The 23995-nt window shown below is 36.7% G+C and overlaps 1 pseudogene; it reads left to right on the forward strand.

Moving 5' to 3' along the window:
- Window positions 1–3757: 3757 nt before the first annotated feature.
- LOC122313603 lies at window positions 3758–22418 on the forward strand (annotated as a pseudogene).
- The last annotated feature ends 1577 nt before the right edge of the window (window positions 22419–23995 follow it).

Consider the following 23995-nt stretch of genomic DNA (forward strand, 5'->3'; position numbering starts at 1 on the left):
ATTAAAGAATATACTAATACATTGATACTAAATATATATAATTATAATCTTATAGTGATTTAGTTATTATGATTAGCATAACTATATAATAGTATTAGTATTAGACTATTAATATAGCCATATATTAGTTATGGTGAATCAGTGATTTACTATAACTATATTCTATATTATTATATTAGAGACTAAAGCATTAGTATTAATATAAATATTAGTATTAGTTATAGCTATATAGCTTATATTAGAATTTAGACTATATAATAGACTAATAGTATTAGTACACTGTATAAGTATATTGTATAGCTATATATTAGTATTAATTATAGCAATTAATATAATTATATAATATTATTAATAGTAGACTATTAGTATTAGAATAAGTATAAATGTTAGTATTAGTATATAATTATAAATATTAGCATTAGTTAATAATTATATAAAAACTATATGATTAATTTATACAATTATTTATATAAATAAGATATATAAATTATATATATATTTTTTATCATTCGGTCTGGTCCGGGATGAAAAACCCCTAGACTGGGACTAGACCAAATGAATTAGGTCCTCTCAAAATTGAATTAGACCAATTCGGTCCAGTCCCATCTCGTCCAAAAATGGACGGCCCGGTCAGTTTTCCGGTCCAGACCGGTCGAAGCTCACCCCTAAATAGATTGAATCCCGAAAGAGGCAGGAGCGAATAGAAGTTTCAACTTTTAAACGCAGATGGCACTTGCCTAATTTTAAAAGTAGATTATTCCAATTCCCCTTTGTTCAGTTCAGAGGTTGAATGTTACATCTTAGTTCCTCAATCTCAGGTTAGAAATTGTCTCTTGGGATTTAGCTTAGAGATCCACCAAAACGGCAATCGAAATCACACTTCACTACCTATAGATTTTCACTTGTGCGAGTCATACAATCTCAAATCTCTTGTAAAATTAAAGAGCAGCTTAATAATTATTGCATTCCCTTGCATTTCTTTAATGTATGTAGAAAACTTCTGATACTAGATATTCTGGTTTTCTGAGACTCAGTTCGAAATCTCACCGAGATTTTCTGAGAATAGCTGAATAATACGTTCTATTGACGAACTAAGTCTTGTCGGTCAGTTCATTTGGGAATACATATATTTTTAGTCATCTTTATTACTATTCATAAATTATTTATTATTATATTATTATTCACAGACTATTTCCTTACCATTAATAAATACACATATCAAACAGAGTACATTTGACGTGCCTTGGAAACAAAAAAATTCAAGCAATTCATTTTGGCTGGATTTTGCTTCCAATATGAATCCTGGGTTCTTCTCTTAAGCAGTTTGAGATAAAAAGAACAAGAAACGGGAAAAATCTAGATTGTTAGTGCTAGTGAACTTGTCAATCTCTATTTTTAATGACTATTTCCCTACTATTAATAGATAATATATATACATACCAAAACGGAATGCATTTGACGTGCCTTTGAAACAGAAAAATTCAAACAATTCATTTCAGCTGGATTTTGCTTTCAATATGAATCCTGGGTTCTTCTCTTAAGCAGTTTTAGATAAAAGAACAAGAAATGGGAAAAATCTAGATTGTTAGTGCTAGTGAACATGTCGATTTCTATTTCTCGTGACTATTTATTTTTTATTTTTTGAGGAAAACATCAATACTATATTGATACCAGAGAACAAAGGAGGAAAACATATTACAAAACTGGGCTGGCGCCCAATTCAACCACATCCCCAGCCAACTCAAGGGATTCCTTGGCTAGACAGTAAGGAACATAGTTGCCACTTCTTCTTATAAAACTCACCATACACTTATTAAAATTAGACAACAAAACTCTAATGTCATGTAAGACCAAACCCACGCTATCCCATCGATCAGTATGCTTTTGAAGGCTTTGAACTACAATCTGAGAGTCACCTTCCATGATAATAGATTTCCATCCCATTTCCTTTGCCATTTCACCTGCATGAAGGCCAGCGAGAGCATCAACTAACTGGGGATTCAAGACACCAACTGTAGACAGCTTCTTAGTTGCCAATATAGAGCCCTCATGATTCCAAGCCACCAAGCCAAACCCAGTTTTGTTGTTAGCAACACTCAAAGCTACATCCCAATTTATTTTGATAGTGTCCACAGGAGGAGGAACCCATACTGACAGTTGGTCTTGAACCTGCTGGGTCCTATTCTTTGAGCCAAGTTGTGCAGCCTTAAATTTTTCCAAGGAGGTGATTGCCTGCCTTGCAAATTGGGTGGGATGTATAAAGGAATTCTCAAAGAGTAGATTGTTCCTTCTCTGCCATATGCCTTTGGCTGTCATAGAGAATACAGCTAACAAGTTCTGGCTAGAACTAGCATTAAACTGTTCCACCAAGTCTTTAAAGCCGCCTGCACTATTAGAACTTTTTTGAAAAACTTTAGGACCTTGGCTCCACACATCCATAGCTGATGGACAACTCCATAAGGCATGGGTGGTTGTCTCTTCCTCCCTACCACATCTAGGACACAGAGGGGAAGCCACAATTTTCTTCTTATACAGATTCAACCTGGTAGGGAGTGACTCAAGGCAAGCTCTCCACATGAAAACTTTAGTGGCATTTGGAATCTGAAGTTTCCAATAGCAGGTCCATTTCTTAGGCCATAGTGCTTGATGAGAGGACTGACCCTTATGCGAATCCACTAGCTCCTTCTGTTTATGACAAGCACTTCTCACTGCAAAACTGGCCATCCTTTGTATTTAACCATATCAGTTTGTCTCTGGCTCCAGTAACACTTATAGGAATTTTAAAGATAGTTTCAGCTACCTTAGCACCAAGGACAGATAATACCAAATCTCGATTCCATTGTTTAGTCTCCACATTAATCAGTTTAGCAACTCGAGCTTTTGCATTCAAAACCTAGACAAGAGTTTGGACCATAAAGTTTGAGGGTTGAGGCAACCACCTGCAATTCCATATTTCTGTATCCTGACCATTAGCTATCCTCCATATTGAACCTTTTTCTAGAAGGCCCCTTGTAGCACAAAGGCTCCTCCAAATAAAAGAAGGTCTAGCTCCCACTTTGGCCTAAAAGAAGTCAGACTTAGGAAAATACTTCATTTTAAGGACCTTGGATGCCAGAGAATTAGGGAATTGGATGAGTGTCCACCCTTGCTTTGCTAACAGTGCCCTGTTGAAACTTTCAAAATCTCTAAATCCCAAACCTCCTGCCCCTTTTGCTTTTCCCATTTGTTTCCAAGAGACCCAATGCACTTTCTTTTCTTGGTTCATATGGCCCCACCAGAATTGATGCATTACTTGGTTAAATTCATTAAGCAAAGACTTGGGTAATCTGAAAACTCCCATACAGTAGGTTGGTAAGGCTTGGATGACACCTTTCAAGAAAATTTCCTTCCCTGCTTGTGATAAGAATTTAGTTTTCCAGTTGCTGATCCTACATCTCATCCTGCCCAAGATACCCTTAAATGCAGCATGTCTTGTTCTTCCTATGAGAGCAGGAAGACCAAGATATTTATCATAGCAGGAAGTGGATCGAGTGCCAGCCAAGCTGAGGATATAATCTTTAGTAGCTTTCTTAGTATTGGCACTAAAGAAGATGGAAGTCTTGGCTTTGTTGAGTTGCTGCCCTGATGCGTTTTCATAGATGCCAAGAATCCTATTAAGAGTAGCCCACTCCATTGCATTAGCCCTACAAAAGAGCAAACTATCATTTGCAAAAAAGAGATGGTTAATGCTTAGTTTGCCTCGAGAGATAAGGAAGTCATGAATATCCTTGACATCTTCAGCATGAAACAGTAAGCTACTTAGCAAACATAGTACATTTGACGTGCCTTTGAAATAGAAAAATTCAAACAATTCATTTCGGCTCGATTTTGCTTTCAATATGAATCCTGGGTTCTTTTCTTAAGAAATTCTAGATAAAAGAACAAGAAACGGGAAAAATCTAGATTGTTGGTGCTAGTTGAACTTGTTGATCTCTGTTTTTACTTGACCATAGGCTTATGTTCTGTTAGTTTATTAACTATAGAGTATTCGAAGCTACAATATCTCTGCATTCGTATCTTCCTAGAATTTTTTGAGCTTAGTCTTTACTTTCCAGCTGTTTGGTTACAGATCTTCAATGAATTTTGCTATCATGTTAGTGCGCTTCATGTATTATGGTGTCGGAAGATATATTCTCCACAGAAATTTAATTTTTAGTTGTTTTATGGTAAGATGCAGTTAGCGGTGGAATTTCATTAAATTAATATATCGAGCCCTTGGAGCTGCCGAGTTTTTTGGGACGACTGCAGGGTCCCTCCTGGGAGCCATGCTGATGGTTATATTCCGAATCATAACTCCAAATCAAGCATATGTTGCAATTGATCTCCCAATACTTAGTCTCCTCTTTGGAACCATGCTTGTCGGTGTCTATCTCGAAAGTGCTGATATGTTCAAGTACTTGGGAAAGATGCTCTCATGGAAGAGTAAATTTGCTCTCATGGAAGACTTAATTTTCCGAATCTGCCTTATTTCTGCCATTTCAAGTGTGCTTTTCACTAATCATACCTTTTGCATAGTTTTGACCAAGTTTGTTTTGAAAATTGAGAGGCAACATAATCTCCCAACGCATCCTTTCCTTCTTGCTTTGGCATCTAGTGCTAATATTGGGTCTTCAGTAACTCCAATTGGCAACCCCTAAAACTTGGTTATAGCAATTCAAAGTAGGATATCTTTCAGGAATTTTCTAGTCGGCATTCTCCCTGCGACGCTCTTGGGAGTTGTTGCCAACGGTGTAATTCTTATATGCTTGTATTGGAGGTTGCTTTCTATTCCAAAAGATGAAGAAGATGCAGCTATAGAAGTTGTTGTAGAGGATGACCTGAATTCTCATTGCCTTTCACCAGCCACGATGTCACGTTTTACATCCTTGAGTTCTCAAGAATGGAAGTATAGAATGGAAGCTATAAATGTTCAAATCCCTCCCAACATAAATGGGAACATGGGCCACGTTGAGACCATTAGAAACCGATTAACTTTCAGTGAGAATGATATCCACAGTGTCCATAATGATATGTTGGAGTCTACAAGAAATTCTAATGCATCGAAAGAAGTGGCAAATGATGCATCTTCTCAGAAAGGGAAGAAACCACTACTTCACACAATACTGCATCAGTGGAGAAATAAGTGACGCACTTTCTATACAGTCTTCAGAAGGAAAGGAAGATTTGACCTTGAGATGGAAAAGGAAGTTGTGGAAGTCATGTGTTTACCTTGTCACGATGGGGATGTTGATTGCTTTCAATATGGGTCTAAATATGTCATGGACTGCAATTACTACTGCACTTGCTCTCATGGTTCTTGATTTCAGGGATGCTAGGTCATGCCTTGAAAAGGTATAATATGTTAACATAGTGCTCTTTCTTCTTATTATTTTTCCCTTCAAGCATTGGTGGAACCTCAAAATATTAGGCATACCTTGTAGTAGATAAGGAACGCGTATTGCTTTAGGGTTGTGCAAAATTCTGGATACTCCAATTCCGGCCAACCTTCGCCTTCAATGGAGTCGGAGTTTTCAATGTTCTGAGCAGAGTTTGGAGGTGCTTTGAGAAAATTGTCAAAACCGGAGTCGGAGGTCAGAGCCCCTAGCAGCTTCGAACTCTGACTATTTTTAAAAAAATAACTAAACGACGTCGTTCCATTATAAGTGGAACATCGTCGTTTTGATCCCCCTTCGATATTTTCCTCCCTCCCTCTTCTCTCCCCCTCCTATTCCGTGACTGCCCCTTTGCCTTTGGCCCTTTCTTTCTTCCAGTTCCAGAGGCTTTTCCCTGAGACTTGTGTCCCTCGTCGCCATGTCGTCATCCAAAGCCCAGACCACCGTTGACAACATCCCTTCGTCAGTTCATCCTATCGTCTTCAGCTTCAATTGGTAAAGGTAAGTCCAATTTGGTATCCCCTTCTCTCCCCCTTCATATTTAGTTTTGTAAGATTTGTACCCATTAAATTGTGATTTTTCTTCTGTGTTGTTGGTCTGTTGGTGTCTGTTTGGACTCTGTTTGTTGGTGTCTATTGTTGGTTGTAAAGGGCATGAGTCGTGATGTTGCTGTTCTGTTTTGGTTGTGCTACACATCCTGCCTACCAACTATTTGTCTAATTGTGGAACTTAGCAATCTTTCAGGCAATATTGGAATCTTAGTTTCTTGTTCCTTTAAATATTTTTGCCGTCCCTATGCAGTGAGAAGTTGTTATTTTTTTTAACCTTTTATAGATGATAAAGAGGCAAATAATTGTTGTGCTACACATCCTGCCTACCAAGTGTTTGTCTAATTGTGGAACTTAGTAATCTTTCAGGCAATATTGGAATCTTAGCTTCTTGTTCCTTTAAATATTTTTGCTGTCCCTATGCAGTGAGAAGTTGTTATTTTTTTTAACCTTTTATAGATGATAAAGAGGCAAATAATTTAACAACCCCTAACTTTTCAGTCATGTACTAACTAATCCTAGCATCACTGGTTGAAATGTGGTGTCTCTCAATCCTTTGTTTGTTGATAGAGATTGCATCTCAATGAGTGAGTAAAAACAACAGGGACTCGGAAGCTTTGCCTTTCAATATGATTATATATTATATATATATTTGAACCCAATAAATCATGGTTGCTTGGGTATTTTATTATTTTTTGTGACATCATTATTATTAACATAAGATTGATCCCTTTTGGTTTATCTATATAGTCATGAAAAATTAATTAAAGAAAGACTAATCTTTGCTATTATTTTATTCCTATTTTCCCCTCAATTTTCTGCTGTATCAGAATCTGAAAACCTTTTTTTATTGGATGAACATTATATCTAGTTCATCAATCCTCAAAAGAAGTTAATGTTATGGTAGAATTCATGAAATGAAGATCAAAATAAAATTAGTAGAAGAAGGAAGTACAATTTATTAAAAAAGAAAAGAAAAAGATTGGAAAGTCATAGAAAAGAGATGAGGCCAATTGAATATGGAAGAAAACCCACTTGGTGTTTGATCTCCTTATCCAACAGGTGGGAGAAGATAGAGCCAGTGAAGTAGATTTTCTATGGACAACTTGGCAGCAAGTGATTGCCAAGGCTAAGGACATCTTGTAGTGTTTCAACTTTTTTTCTTATTTTTAATTTTCATAGTCAATTAGGTGAGATTTTTTTCTAACAAACAGAGTCTAGTGGTGAATACTGAAAAAAAAAAAAAAGAAGAGAAAAACATGCAGTCCCTACCATTGCTTGCAAATGCCATGAATATGTTCGTTATACGTTGCATGCCAAACAAATTATCATGATTTTAAGCTTTTCCACCCTTGTTCTCAACAAACATGCAATGGTAAAATAAAAATAAAAGAAAAATACACCAATCACATTTGGTTGTCTACCTTGAATAATGTCTTAAGTGGGGGTAATCAATGTCACTTGCTTTGCAATGTTATATGTTTTTTTTGTTTTGTTTTTGTTTTTGTTTTTGTTTTTGTTTTTTTGTTTTGTTTTGTTTTTTTGTTTTTCTCCAATAGCTAAGAAGGCGCCACTCTTCATAAATCATGGTTTCCCCCCTCGTTTTCTGGCTCCATTCATCAAACATGCCTACAAAAATGGTGTACCATAGCCTAAAATATGTGCAACCTGCAAACATATAGCTGATAACTAACTTGCCCATTAAGCTTTGGTTGACTTCTGAGAATTATTTATGGTTTATAGACTCAACCATTGGGAGTTGAGATGTAGTTGATGGATCATGGAGTATGGATAAGTTGATAACCCCCTTTAAATTTTATTGGTGAGAAATGAGAATTAAATTCTACTTTTAGCGTATACAATTTTCTGAATCAATTTTTTTTTTCTTTATTGATTGTGACTTTTTATCTTAATTTCAGGTATCACCAATGACAAAGCATGGTGCTGCAGATGGGGTCAGAGCAAAATTTTGCCTCCAACTCCCGTCGAAGGAGAGCGAAGTCAGAAAGCTCTCCTTCGACTAGATTGCTTGTTCAAGAGTTATATCTAAAGTCTATTTTTGTTCATTGCCAGGTCTCCTATTTGCTTTTAATTTTCTTTTGTGGAATGTTTATCATAGTTGATGGCTTCAACAAAACTAGCATCCCAAGTAATCTATGGGACTTAATGGAGCCCTATGCACAAATTGATCAAGTTTGTGGGATAGTAGGCCTAGACATTATCATACTTATCTTGTCAAATTTGGCTTCAATCATACCAATTGGTATGCTGTTGGATTTCTTCCATGTATTTTGTGTTATCCATTTCATCAGTGAACCCTAGAAACCACTTGAAATTAAACTAAACCTCATGGATCAATACAAGAATTTACCCTTTTCTTTACATGCTTAGTGTTTTCGATTGTTCCCATGCTCCCTTTTAAATACTTGAGATTTTCACATGCATGTTCAAATCTCACTCAAGTTGAGAGTGTACCATCATTCTTCTAAGCTGACCTTTCTATCTAAAAATGTTTGTTAACTTCCACTGTTACACAATCTGGCACCTTCTTAATTATTTCTGAAGACCTTCTTAATTATTTCTGAAGACTTGAATAATCTATTTAATTATATAAAAGCGAAGTTAAAAACTTGCTTACTTGGCATTTGTACTGTATAAATCAGCATAAAGCCGTTTATTTGCACTTAGAGATAAGCATTCCAACAAGGGGAGAGATTCGGCCGGTCCGGACCAGCCATTTTTGGACAAAACCCGACTTGACCGAATTGATCTGGTCCGGTCCGGTCCAAATTATATAGAACCGAATTCATTTGGTCCTGTCCATGGTCCAAGGGATTTTCACCCCAGATTGAAGGTAAATTAAAATATATATATTTTATTACTTATATAAATAATTGTATATAAATAATTATTAATATATCACAATATTACATAAGTATTATATTCTTTAATGTATAATTATAATATATAGTACTACTATATATTAATATATTAACATATTATAAGAGTTATAGAATAAATTATAGTATATGTATAAATTTGTAGCATAATTAACTTAATATGTTAGTATTAAATCATTATAACTACATAGAATAGTATTTAATATAGTATTACCAATTTATTACTAACATATAGTATATTAGTAATACTATTGGTATAGTTATTAGTACTAAGTCTATAACTATATATATTTAGATCAATGTATTATTATATTCTTTAATGTATAACTATAATATATAATACTAATATATATTAATAATTGTACAATTTATTATCAAATTTTCATTTAATCAGTCGCTTAATTTTAATTTAGTATTTTAAATAAATTTTTTTTATCAATCGATTAAAAAAAAATAAAAAGAAGGTTGGACCGAACGGACCTACTAAACCGGACGATCCCAAATGGGACCGGACTAGTCCAGTCCTTAGTTTGTTCGATCTGGTCCAAGGTCGGAAAACCCTAGACCGAGTTGGTTCGGTCCGGTCCACAAAACCTTCTGGGATTGGAAAATGGGACAAGATCGACAGAATAGTTGTTTATTTTCATCCATGTTTCAATAGTATATTGTTCCCGTGAAAAATTGTATTTACTTCCTTACAACATTTTGGCCAAAAGTTGAAGCATCACAACGACATTTCAACCAAAACTCAAAGCATCGCAATGTTTTCTTCCTTGCAATGTTTCATGCTTCAGTGATATAAAATGGACCTGAGATATAAAATGGTCCCGATTTTTGGATTTTCAAACAACCCATGGTAAAACTATCCGGAAGCCATGTTGACGAAATTCTCTTGATCATCATTTCTTTCTTGCCGTTGAAACAGGCCGCAAGAACTTGTGTTCTATCCAAGTGTTAGCATCATATATGGCATGAAACAAAGAACATAGGCTTTGATGAGAAGTTCTTTATTGGAGTTGGTGAATCTTATGAAAGTCAACAAAAACTCAAGCAAATTTTCATAGATTTTGCAAGACTATGGATGGAGAACTATATTAAAAAAACTAATGTAGATAAGTTTTAGCTCTCATATTGAGTCTTCATCAGTGATGGATTTCGAATTTCAAATGTCGAAATAGTTCCTCCTATCTATATATCTTCCCTTTTGCCAACTTCTCAAAATACAGTCCATCTTTCCAAAAATCAAATAGAGAACTCGACAGAGCCTTACACAGAAAAATGGAGAAATCCAGCAAGGCCGCCTTAGCTATCTTTCTTCAAATTGAAACACTTACCTCGCCACCATTGGAAGTCACCCAAAAGGTGCTGAAGGCGAGTTTTCAAAAGGAGAGTCAGAAGATCATTTGAGCAACCCAAAAAGCTCCAGCCCAGTCACCACCATTGCACTATGATATTTTCTCAATAAAATCACATCGAATCCTCTTTCTTTTCTCCATTGTTCTTTAGCCTAACAAAGCCTAAATTTATTTTTTGCTGCATAGAAGCCTTTGTCGTGGTAGCCTCACTTCTTAGTCCAACCACCAATTTCGTCACAATCTCTCCTTCCTCTTGGTTTGTAAGTGCATATCTATTTTTTCCCTCTCGGCACCGAACCCCTTTTACTTGAAAATTGTTTTCTTCTCTAATGTGAGATATGTAGCTGTAATTGTTAAGTCAAATCATGTTATTTTCCCTATAGCCTCCCTCTATAATGCATAAACGAAGTCAGATTTGCTTTTGTCAATTTCGTAGTTTCCCTCTGTAAATCATAATAGTTTAGATTTGCTTCTTAATGGCTAAATTACGTTCCAAATCTTTTTGTTTTTTCAGAAGTGAATACTTTATTCTTTTAAGATTGATTTGCCTTACTTTTATGTGAGACACATATAAAGTTAAAATTATTAGATAAAAAACCATCTAACCTTTCCAGTAAAACAAAACCCACGTACCAATTTAAAGACCCTTATTATATTATTTCTCTTGAGTTATAAATCATGACAAAAGTGATTGCTTTTTAAGATTTGGTCTTGATTTGAATTTGTTTTAACTTGGATTATGTTTTATGAGAATGGCACTTATATTCTATGGTAGTTAAAATATATTACTAAGTATTGATTTATAATTATACTATAGTAATAAATTACAAAGTATTTGATTTAAGCATGATTAATTCTATTTATGAACTGGCATTCTGCTACTATTTACTAAAGAATATTTAAATAATAATATTATTAGTTTTATATAAAAGGCTTAAAATTTTTTAAATTATTTTCTATAATATGTATTTACTTGAATAAAATATTATGCCATGTTTTTCTAAAAATTTAATGAAGTTTGATACTCAGTTAGTGACACGTATGTCTAAAAACTTTAGTGACAAAGAGATCGTGTTTAAACATATTAATTGTTTAGTGACGTTTGACCAATTGTTATTAATTATTAATTTTAAATAGTTTTAATCGTGATTATGTATAGTGCATATTTAAACATAGATCTAGAAAAATCCACATCTATAACTATCTACGTATTGCGCGGGATACATGCTCGTTGCAATAATGGTTGGATCCCTCACGGAGGTTTGTCTCTCAATCATAGCACAGGGTGTTCGAGACAAAGTGCCAACAAATCTCGGGGATGCATAGAGTCTCAAGATATAATTTCTCATCTGTTACCTTGTCAGAGATTTTGAGGTTGTTGATGCATTGACCACAATCCATGAATTCCTCTAAGTCAAAGACACGCTTGAAACTCCAGAATTTCTCTTGCAATGTGTGATTTACTCCTTTTTGTTGCCACTCGTAAGCTCCTCTGTGCATTTGATGGTGACGTAAGTTGCATCACAAATCCAAAACCCACAGGCACGTAATATCAAAAATAAATAATCACAAAAGAAGCAAGGGTTATTTTTACCACATTGATTGTTAGGATATTTTTCATAAATAATTTGGTCTTGATTGTATACGTTTTTCGTGGTTTAAACTTCATCTCTAGTGGGAACTTGCTTAGAGCTCTTTCACATAAAAGTATCTAAGTTGCTTTTAAAATGTATTAAGGGATTTTAAGTCTGGAAGATTGCTGCTGTATATTGCTTGATTTGAATTTTAACAAAACACGATTCATTTGAGCTCTTAAGTATTTTACTCCTACAAAAACATGGCCTTTTGAATGCACATAGCAACTTATACTCAATTATTTCAAAACCACATTAATAAAACTTAAAAACTCATCCAAGAATTTTTGTAAGAAAATAAATTTTACTTGTTGTACTTTTTGAAGTCACTTTGGAATACAAACAAAATTGAAATAATTCTTTAAAAAACTTTGTATCCAACTGAATTGACTGATGAGTTGGGTGATACGTTTTAAACATGGTACTGTATGTTATTTGTTTTGCGTGTTCTAAAGATTCATAGTAATGATGAGTTCCTTCCGTTTGGGGAAAAATCTCTATACCATTGATTTATGATTACATGGCTTTATTTTATTTTATTTTTTGAAAGAAGAGGATGGTATTCCAAGTTTATTGAATGCCCTCACTTGGGGCAGAGGAAAACCATAGTTACAAACCAGACATTTGGAGTTTACAAATAATTCAATAAGATCCAAAAACAGGCATCAAAATCATAAAACCATAAAACCTCAGTACAAACTAGACAAGAATAACCAAGAGAAAAAATCTACAATGAAAGCATAAGAGACACAAAGAACCTGCAAAACAAAGTTAGCCCATGCAAGAAATAAAACAATATAAAACCCAACTACAAAATCCAAAAGCAATAAAAACATCAAATAAAAAATTAGCTACATTAGCAGCAACGTAAAGATGGAAGACCTAGCTTATCCAAGCAGATTAAACCTCTCAGTAGCCTCGGCACTTCCCCCCAATCACTTGCCACTCCAAACGATGACCCTTCGCACCATACTTTACTAGCCAATCTATAGCTTTGTTCCCCTCTCTGAAGACATGATGCACAGAACAAACTAGTGAATCCATGAGACCAATAATCTCCTCCCCAAAATCTTCCAGATACCAAACCCCACATCTCAGTTGCTTTGACCACGACACCACTACTTAAGAGTCAAGTTCAATTTCCACAAAACCAATCCTCTGAGTTTTACAAGCTTTAAGAACATATAGAAGAGCTAATAACTCTGCATGATTATTTGAACCAACTCCTAGAGGAGAAGCAAAAGCATGAACTAAATTACCTTGAGCATCTATGATAATACCAATCTCCCCAAACTACCCAGGATTCCCAAAACTACTACCATTTGTATTTAACTTAAACCATCCTTGAGAAGGTTTTTGCCAAGCCACCAATTTAGGATAGAATTCCTGAGAACAAAATTGTGAGAAAAGTCCTTAGATCTCTTCCTGAGAGATTTTGTCCCAAAGTCATTGCAATAGAAGAAAGCAAAGATTTGGTCAACATGAGGATTGAAGAGTTGGTGGGTTCCTTGCAAACCTAAGAACATACTCTTCCTGTGGATAAGAAAAACAAGTCCATAGCCCTCAATACTATTAAAGAGTAGTCTGATGAATCTTCTGATGAACTTGCAATGAGTGACAAGGAGATAACTTTTTATGCTAAAAAATTCAGGAAGATGTTTGCTAAGAAAAACCCGGGACATGAGAAGAGAAGGTTCAAAGGTTTCAATGGGGGTTAAATTTTAGAAAACTGAGAAATGAGCTATAAGCGATACACCAGAGCTGTCAAAGACAATATTTAGTGCCATGAATGTCATGGTTTTGGTCACATTCGATTTGAGTGTGCAAATTACAAAAAAGCCAAAGAGAAGGCTAATGCTACTTCCTTGACTGATAGTGAGTTTGAGTCAAGTGACTCACAAGAGAATTCTTCCATGAAGAAAAATCTCAACTACATGGCATTCACTTCCTCTGTTGGAGGCAAAAGTCATAATAGTGAATCAATGTTTGAAATTGAGAGTGTTTATGAAAATGAATCTGGGGATGAAGATGAGTTGTAGGAAATCTATGAGAAGTTGTATAAGAAATATGTTGTGACGCCCCCAAATCCCCACGCCCAAACACGGGGAAATTGAGACGTCCAGATGGTGACAACCCGGGTCACCATCCCCTCGACGGGTGCCGGGTGTGTGCAGGGCAACAGATGTGTACAGATAAACACGCAGCGGATAAAGAAGGTCATAACTAAGTACCAGAATTTCTTAACGTAATACAAGCTGTTTAAAACATACATAGATAAATATTACAAAACACGAATACAATTTTAAACAAATATAAAAGATAGCATCAGCAACCCGGCGGAGCCGCATCCTCGGGCTCAGCCTCCTCCTCTTCGTCCTCCAACTCTGCACCAAAAGCTACGGAACCACGAATGGTACCGCAGGTAAGTAAACCCAAACACTACCAGATAAAAACACATATAACTCAAACAAGATGCATGAAACATGCCCAATGCACAAAGCCCAAAAACACCAGTTTTCCACACACGCCAAAAACCCATTTGGCCCAAAAACATATCCTTTCCGAAAAACACGCCAAAAGCCACATTTGGCCCAATATCTCGCCGGAAGTCCATCCGGCCCAATATCTCGCCAGAAGTCCATCTGGCCCACGCCAAAAGTCCCATTTGGCCTCATAAACCATTATCCAATTTTAACCGTATACGCCATGACCTCCCCTAGGGGTCATCCGCACACCCTGGCTCCAGTGTCACACCGCAGAGTACCACCACGCATGTGACACCTAACGAGCGATGCCCAGTTCCGCGCCTCCCGCGCGTGCGTAGCCAAGCATCCTCTAGCCCTCGCTAGCGAAGGGCCACGGAGTCGGTGAGTAGGGCGATGCCCGGTTCCATGCCCGGCACGTTCGTAGCCAAGCATCCCCTAGCCCCGCTCCCGTCATCTCTCTCGACGACTCAGGGGACATCACTCAGTTTATTCCGCTCCCGAGTGACCAGAGGAGCTCCACCGAGATAATAACCCATCCCGGCTTGGGCTCGTGATACACACGCACCCGTAAAACCACTCACGCCAATACACAGGCTTTTCACACAAAACCCACAAACACACGTGCATGCACCATGTAATGCCATAACAATGCATATTAAAATAATCCAATAATATAAAACAAATAAACAGGCAACTCCGTCCTCCATCCATCCGACCCCCGAAACTCCTCGGACTCAGTCCGGAATCAACAACCAACAACAGTAAATAATTGAATGAGCAATATATATTAAAATCTGAAAATAGGGTTTGGAAAAAATACTTACAGCGCTATATGGCAATTTTAGAAAACAAGCGGCGTTGCAAACGGCGGAAAAACAGCAACGTCACAGTGAAAATTCACTGTGGCCGTGGGTCTGAAAAACCCACTTTTGAACGGGGACAAACTAGGACACGGGATTGATAGGGAATGGTCTAGAGGTGGTTGTGAAGCTATTGGAAGTGACGGACGGCCGTGGGTGGCGGCGGAATGGCCGGAAATGGCCGAAAATGGCAAATCGGAAAACAAGCTCGTGGGAGCTGCTCCGGTGGTCGTTGGAGGCCGGAAATGGGTGGGTTAGGACGGCAAGGGACCGGTGATGAAGTGGTGAAGAAATGGTGGCCGGAGGTGGAGCGACGGCGGCGGATCGGAGTGAAATCCGTGCGCCCTTTGGAAGCTTTTTCCGGCCAAATGGCCGGCCGGTTGGGGGTGGGTTTTGGAGGGGTGGTGCACCGGAGGGAGAGGAAGAGAATGGGACCGGTGGGGGTCCGGTTGGTGGCCGGACGGCGGCGGTAGGGTAGAGAGAAGGTGGCGCCGGCGTGAGGGAGAGGGAGGAGAGAGAGAGAGCTCGGGGGGGTCCGAATCGGGGAGAGAGGAGAGAGAAAAAGAAAAAGAAGAAAAAGAAAAGAAGGAAAAAGGAAAAAGAAGGGAAAAGAAAAAAGGAAAAAGAGAAAAAAGGAAAAAGATGTGAAAAGAGATGAGGTCCAATCCTCACTCCGGGAAAACGAAACAAACCGCCAAAAAGATTAAAACCACTAAACAGCTTAAAGAAATAAAACACAACCTCAAACAAATTAAATTAAATTAAAACCCAATTTTAAAAACGCAAATACATTAAAATAAAATAACTAGTATATTAATTAAATAAAAACAAATACTTCAGCGAAAATACACTTAAAAGCGGGTCATCACATATGTGAAATTGAGAAAACTCAATAAAGCATATATTGAGGAAATAAATTTATGCAAAAGAGAAAATGAAGGGCTCCAAGGCAAACTAAGTGAAGCCATTGGTCTAACAGATGAGTTACAAAAGAGGAATGTGACTTTGGAAGATAAAGTGACAACTCATGAAAGTGAGCTGACTTTGTTAAACACTAAGTTGCAGAAATTCTCCATTGGGACAAAACAGCTTGACAAACTCCTAAGTTTAGGAAAGTCCTCTAGTGATAAGAGTGGTTTAGGCTACTTTGAAGAGAATCCTGATGCTCCTTCAACCTCAAAAGCCTCCTATAAAAATGTGAGAAAAATAGTGTTTATTCCTACAATGACTAATAATAGGAAGGTTCATCCATCTGAAAAGGGTAAGAAGCCTTTACAAGTGCAAAATTCTGTTCTTCCTCCCAAAAGACAAGGAGCTTGCAATATGAGCCCTATATGTCATCACTGTGGAAAGATTGGTCATATTAGACCAGACTGTTTTAAATTAAGAAGTCACTCTTTGCATGCTCCTACATTCGTTAAAAGTAGAACTGCTTATTCTTCTAGAAGGGGTAAAAATTTCATGAATGGCCCTAAGAATGTCTTAACCTTCTTGAGACAAAGAGTTCACAAAGCAAACCCCGTGTGTCATCATTGTGGTAAGATTGGTCACATCCGACCAAACTATTTTGAGCTTAGGTGGCACCCCAAGAGAATTGAAAAGCTCTGCGCAAGAAAATGGGTACCAAGGTGGATCATCCAAAAAGGGAAGATGCAAGCCACATATGGTTTTTGTGTTGTAGACTGAAACACACATTACATGCATCACAGACTTTACATGCATTTTTTTTGTTTGTTTTATGGTTCTTGTTTACTCATTTTCTTGTTTCATCTTTTTCTAGTTATTATTGCCCTTACATGCACTTCATGATCATGTTATATGATGGTGGGGCTCTTAATTCTAAAATGTAGGTGCATGTATCTTTTGAGATTTGTATTATATACCTATGGCTTACAAAGGTTTGGAGCATGAGTATCTTTTGTAATCTGAGACTGGCATCACACAATTCACTCCCAGCTCGGTCAATTAACATTTCGCTACTTGTAAGTTTATTGGGGAGGCAATCAAAGGTGGTAGGAAGCTCTACTTGCACACAAAATTGACCACGGGCTAGACGATCTCATCATGGTTCTCTTGTGCAAAAATCTGGTATATCAAAAGGAAAAAAAAAAAGTGATGATGTTATAAATAAAAAAAGGGGTGAAAAACAGAATAAGTTTTCTGTTTCTTGATTATGCTGAAACAAGTATTAATACAGAAGGATTTAGGTCCTAGCAGCATTGTGTTTGACTTTCTGTGTCTTGGAAGAGCTTCGCAAGCATTTATGGTTTCCTGTTCAGCCCAACCCCGCTCACAATTTACGGTTGAAATTTCTTGATTGAGTTAGGACCGTTATAAACACGCATGTCTATATTAATTGTGATACTTTGTTTTTATTACCTGCGTGTTTTGTGAGAACATGATGCTCTTCTACATTTGATATGTATTTTTGGTTTAAAAATTGACTTCCTCAGTGTTTTTCAAAGCCATGTGAGTGTTGTGTGTTTCAAAACTAGGCAAAAATGCAAGTCTAGAGTGTTCACTCGACACTCCACTCGACGTCGCTCAATCAACAACTGCTCAGCAGGTCGCTAAAGGGTTTTATTTCGCTCGAGCAAAGGCTGGTTATAAAAACCCCCCAGCGCCGCTCAAGCTCTTTTTGAATGGTTTCTCCCCATTTTTTCCCCTTTGCTAGTTTGGATCTTCTCCTTTGCCCTTGGTGTGATTTCTTTTGCTCTTCTTCACGTGTTGCCCAGATGACTAACACAAGAGGGGCGGTGAATTGAGTTGTATTTAAAAATTAACAATTATAAATCAAATACACAATATAAAATATAAACAAAATATGAAGCAGCAATAATAATAAAGAGTAAGGGTAAGAGAGAAGTAAACTCAGTATGTTAACGAGGTTCGGCACCACTGCCTACGTCCTCGCCTCAAGCTACCCCTTGAGGATCCCCAAATTCATTATTCAACCTTCTTCAGGTGGAGATAGAAACCTATTACACCTTTGAACAACTCTACAAAGGATCCGTGTTGAACATCCTCTACACTTGCAATCACCTTACACGTGGTGATTCAACTCTTCCCTGTGTAGAACACTTTCTACACGCACAAGGGTTATACACACCCTTTTACGGATACAAGAGCTGATAGTGGGTAGGTTATTAGAGAACACTCATCAATGACTGAAATAAGAACAATATAGCGCAAACTATATCTCTCTCAAAATGAAAAATGGTTAAGGCTCAATGCTTAGAGAAGAGAGAATGAAAGCTTTGAATGAATGTTGTATGCTCTTGGTGTTGTGAATTTGAAGCTCTCAAATGATCTATTTATAGGCATATGAGACTTCATATTCAAATTTAAAAAGATTCACATGTCAAAGACAACATCATTCACTTTTTCAAAAAATTTAAATAAAAGTTTCTTCTTTTTCAATTGTCAAAAACAACATCATTTACTTTTCAAAAAATTCAAATAAAAATTTCTTCTTTTTCATTTGTCAAAGACAACATCATTTACGTTTCAAAAATTTTAAACCTAATCTTTTTACTTTTCATATATGACAAAAAGAGTACTATTTACTTTTCAAAATTTTCGAAAAAAAAATTATTTACATTTTGCATAAGTCAAAAAGAGTATCAATCACTTTTGAAAATATTCAAATAAAGCATGCGCATGTGAAAGATGACAATCAATCATCTTTCAAAATTTTCAAATTTAATTTTCAAAATATTCATGCACATGTGGAAAATGAATTTTAATGCTTTATGATAAAATATTAATTTTGAGTCTTAATCCTAATTTAAAATTTTTAAGAGATTTACAACATTACTCTATGAGTTTTAATGTGAACTTATTCCCTTCTTGTTCATGCTTGGTTCCTTGATGTGCTTGACTCTATTGTGCAGACAACTTGAGCTTGAGACTTCTTTATTCTTTGCATTCATTTGTTATCATCATAATCTATGTGTAGATATATAATTACACGAAACTTGAAATATTGGGTTCAACAATCTCTCCCTTTTTGATGATGACAAATACTTGATAGAACTTGAAGCTTGTATTAATACTTAGGGAGGTTTGGGGGTAGAGATGAGAATTTTGAATTTGAGATGAGAGTTTAAAATATTATTTTTAGTATTATTATTGTTTTGAGATTTGAAAAAGTTGTATTGGGATTTGAAAAAGTTGAATTGTTTATTATATTTTGTGTAGGAATTTAGGAAAGTTGTAATGGTGAGATGAGAATTTTGAGTTTGAGAAGAGATTTCTTTGCCCCCAAACCTGCCCAGCTCCCCCTGAGAATGTGCGTTAGTTTTTCAAGTAAAAGTATAAATATAATTCCAAGCATATATAACAAGTTTAGCAATTCAAATAATGTTAATGTTCTAGTCTAAAACTTTTCTCCCTTTCGGCATCATTAAAAAGGATCCACAGCAAGTAAATGGACTGAAAAAAATGGTGTGTTAGTAGAAACTATAGATAGTTGAAAAATTGGAGCCGTCGGTGACCCAACAAGTATGGTTGGAGATTTGAACAATCGCTTGATATTGTTGACAAACAAGATTGAGGGTTCTGAGTTTCTATAAAAAAATGATCATTTTCACCCATCCGATACCATATAAAATCAGTCTTAAAAGTTCATCCAATTCGCATCAAATCTTATTCTCATCTCTATAACTCATCTGCATTCTTTAAACATTCTCACTTTAAGCTTTCAATTCTTTTCTCAATAGCTCATTCTTCTAACATTTCTCTAGATCCGTCAATGAGGTATTCTACATCTCAACCTCCTATCATTTCTGCAGTTACCATTGGTGCCATGTTGCAGCAAGAAAATAATAATTTGGCTAATAAGTCAGACTCCGATGCTATTTATGACTTGGTGAGTCTTGGGACTCACTACTCATCCTCTATTGTTGCTTTTTCCCAGTGGCTACAAGTCAGAAACCATGAGGTTGAAAAGTTTAAAGAACAAATTTTTGTACTTCAGTGAATTGTTCAAGAGTCTAACATAAGGGAAGAAATCATTCGGCAGAAGAATAAAAAGTTGAAATCTCTATTAGATTCTTCATTCTGCTTGCCAATTCCATGGATAGGGATGACATGATATTATATGAAGAGAATGAGCGTCTCAAACATGAGGCTAAGAACCTCAAATTTATGTAAAAGTATTTATAAAAATTTTCTCTCTATTTTTATTAACTCTGGTCTATCTTTTAAGAGACATTCATAGCATGCATCATACATATTTCTCTTATAATCATACATAATCTATCTTCTGGTAAAGGTTTTGTGAAAATATTTGCTAACTAATCGTGTGTGTCTGTGAACTCTAGTACTATATCGCATTTATGCACATGATCTCGAAGAAAATGATATCTTATTTCAATATGCTTAGTTCTAGAATGTTGTATTGGGTTCTTTGAAAGATTGATAGCACTTGTATTATCACATTTGATTGGAATATGATTATACATGAGTTTAAAATCTTCAAGTTGTTGCTTCATGTAAAGAACTTGAGTACAACAACTACCTGCAGCAACATATTCTACCTAAGCAGTAGATAATACAACAAAATTTTACTTTTTACTAAACCAGGAAACTAGTGCATGACCTAAGAAATGACATGCTCCACTAATGTTTTTTCAATCAATTTTGCAACCAGCATAATCTGCATATGTGTAGCTGATTAGATCGAAAGATGTGTGCTTAGGGTATCATAACCCTAGGTCAATTGTACCACTAAGATATCTAAGAATGCACTTAACTGCAATCAAATGAGATTCTTTTGGAGATGATTGAACGCGCGCACATAACCACACACTGAACATAATATCTGGTCTACTGGCTGTCAAATATAATAAGCTACCAATCATACCTCGATATACCTTCGAGTCAACTAGCTTACCGATTTCATTTTTATCACGTTTAGTGGATGGGCTCATTGGTGTTCCAATTTTCTTAGAACCTTCCATCCCAAACTTCTTGAATAATTCCTTAATATATTTTGACTGATTAATGAATGTTCCACTTTTTCCTTGCTTTATTTACAATCCTAGAAAGAATGTAAGTTCTCCATCATGCTCATTTCAAATTCTTTCTGCATAATCTTAGCAAATACTTGGCACATATTTTCATTAGTAGCACCAAATATTATATCATCAACATAATGCACGGGCACAAGATTTGTATACTTAGAACTTCTCTCATCGTACTCCTATAGTTGAGCATGACGTCTCTCTAGGTGAGTTTACTAAGACCATCATTCCTTGCATTTTTTAGTCTCGCCAGTGGCAGGCCTTGACCACTGGTCATCCCACTCCTTCTGTGGAGTTGGTTTGGGAGTTTTACTCCAACATTCATGCCATCTCTGATGATGGCTCTTTTGAGGTGTGTCCTACCCAGTGTATCCCTATACACAGACATCTCCTCCCAGTCTGCAAGTCATTGCTGGATGTCTCTGTGGTCAGTCTCATAATTGGGATGGGAAGTCACCTCTTTTGACTGTACGTTTTACACCTAACTATCTCATTCTCAGTAGGATTGTTCTTACTAATCTATATCCTATTGGTCATCAGAGTGATGTAGGTCTTGACCGCGCCACCCTTCTATATGCTTTGATCAATGATGTCTCCATTGATCTAGGGAGTCTTCTTTGCCGGGTCATTCTTGAGGCTTTTCAGTCCCCCAAACATGGACTAGTTTGTCGTTTGCTTGTTTAATCACCCGATTAGCCCTCTCCCAGTCAGTTGCTTTTCTTCCCCAGGAGCCTATAATTGCACTAAAGGCTCCTATTGGTTGTAGGACTATATAGTTTAGTCGTGCTCACATCACCCTGCACCCTCTCCTAATCATTTGCTTTTTCTTCCCCAGGAGCCTATAATTGCACTAAAGGCTCCTATCGTTCGTAGGACTATATAGCTTAGTCATGCTCACATCACCCTGCACCCTCTCCTTGTTGAGCATCCTCCCGCTCCCTCCTTTCAGCATTCGAGTTCTCGGCTATCCATTTCTCAGCCGTCTAGCTTGGCACCATCCACTTCGGCACCAGGTTTGACCGAGCCCAGCCTTCAGCAGGTTCTTGAGTACCTAGCCTGCCTTGATGCCCGGTTCGATACCCTAAATGCTAAAGTTGATAACCTGCAGCAGTTTGTGACCCAATGCTTCAACTACATTGAAGAGCAACTTAATGATGATGATGATGATGGTGGCAGTCCTGTAGATGGTGATGATTGAGACCCTTTGCCTGTTGTGACAAAAAGGGAGAGTAGTACAGTACAAATTCAGGGTGAGTGTTAGTTGTTAGTAACACATTGTTTCTTGGGAGCAGCAGCTTTTGGTTTTAGTATCTCATGTTAGCTGCTGTTGTTTGACTAATTGTTCTTGAACTCAATTTTTGATTAATTGCTTAATGAAACATTTCTCTTCTAAAACCTATGCTTGTCATGTCTATTTAGGAATTCTGGTTTGTGATTTGCAAACAATATTTTGTGCATATTTGTATGGGTACATTTAACCGTTTGCTAAGTGTGTGCAGAAATATTTCAACGTGTTCAAGAATATGAATCTAGTGATGTGTGTGCTAAAATTAGGTCATATGTATAGGTTAAAGGTTTTGTCACAAAAATGCCAAAGGGGGGGATTGTTGAAGGAAAAATGAGTTGATTGGCATATTCTTGTGAAACCCTATGTAAAATAGTGTTGTAACAAGTGTTGAAGAGATATACCTTGAAAAGGATTGAAGTGTGTTCATCATTGGTCAAGCAGAACTCAAATAGATTGGGTGGCTCGACCCTCGCTCAACATGGCACTCGAGCAAAGTCAGACAGATTGGGTCGCTCGACCATCGCTCAACATGGCGCTCAAGCGAACTCAAATAGAGTGGTATGCTCGACCCTCGCTCAACATGGAGCTCGAGCGAACTCAGACAGATTTGGTCGCTTGACTCTCGCTCGACACTTCGCTCTATCCAATATTCCAGATCACTTAAAATTCAGGGTTTTGAGCGCCTCTTTTACTTGGGATATAAATAGAACAACTTCTCTTCTGTTTGAGGGTGGAGAATTAGAGCAAAATCCCTAAGGGCTTCCAAGAACTTTTTAGAGCAACCTCTCCCCTATTTGGTTGATTCTCTCTTGGATAAACACATCTCCACCACACCACACTCAAGATCAAACTTTATATGAGTCCATTGAAGTGGATATGTTTATTGGCCAGAAGAGTCCAGAGCTGTTGTTGATGCAGAGATCGAGAGGTTCTAGTGGGAAGCTATAGAAAGGTCGGAGTTCCGACACTACATGCGTGTAGAGATCGAGTGGGTCACTCATGGTGTTGCAAGCCAAGTTTTGCTACTACAAAGGTCTTGTGAGTGTCTCTAAATTGGTTGTAATGAACTAAAGTTTCTATAGTGGATTTGAGGTGGTGTCTTACAGCTGGAGTGATTTTAGATTTTGAAAATGTTCTTCAAATGAGTTTCCACTTCTGATCAAAATCATGTGGTGATTATTTGTGTTATTTGATTCATTTATTAACTATTCGTTTGACTGATTTTCAAAAGACCATAAAAATTAGATTACACCTATTCACTCCCCCTCTAGGTGTAGTTATTGGTAGAACCACTGCTTTTTCACCAAATATTCAACTACTAACTACACACATATGATATATGTAGTTGTCATCCAAACATTCTTGTCCACCTAAGTTCCTTATGATCGAAGACAAAAAGAGTCATTCACGTATTCATTATAATCTCATTCTTTGGTCAAGGTTTTCTCAAGTGGAGGAGAATTTTCATTGGCGTGGGAATGATAACA

The sequence above is a fragment of the Carya illinoinensis genome, chromosome 6 (assembly GCF_018687715.1).
Source record: "Carya illinoinensis cultivar Pawnee chromosome 6, C.illinoinensisPawnee_v1, whole genome shotgun sequence".
Taxonomy (NCBI): Eukaryota; Viridiplantae; Streptophyta; class Magnoliopsida; order Fagales; family Juglandaceae; genus Carya; species Carya illinoinensis.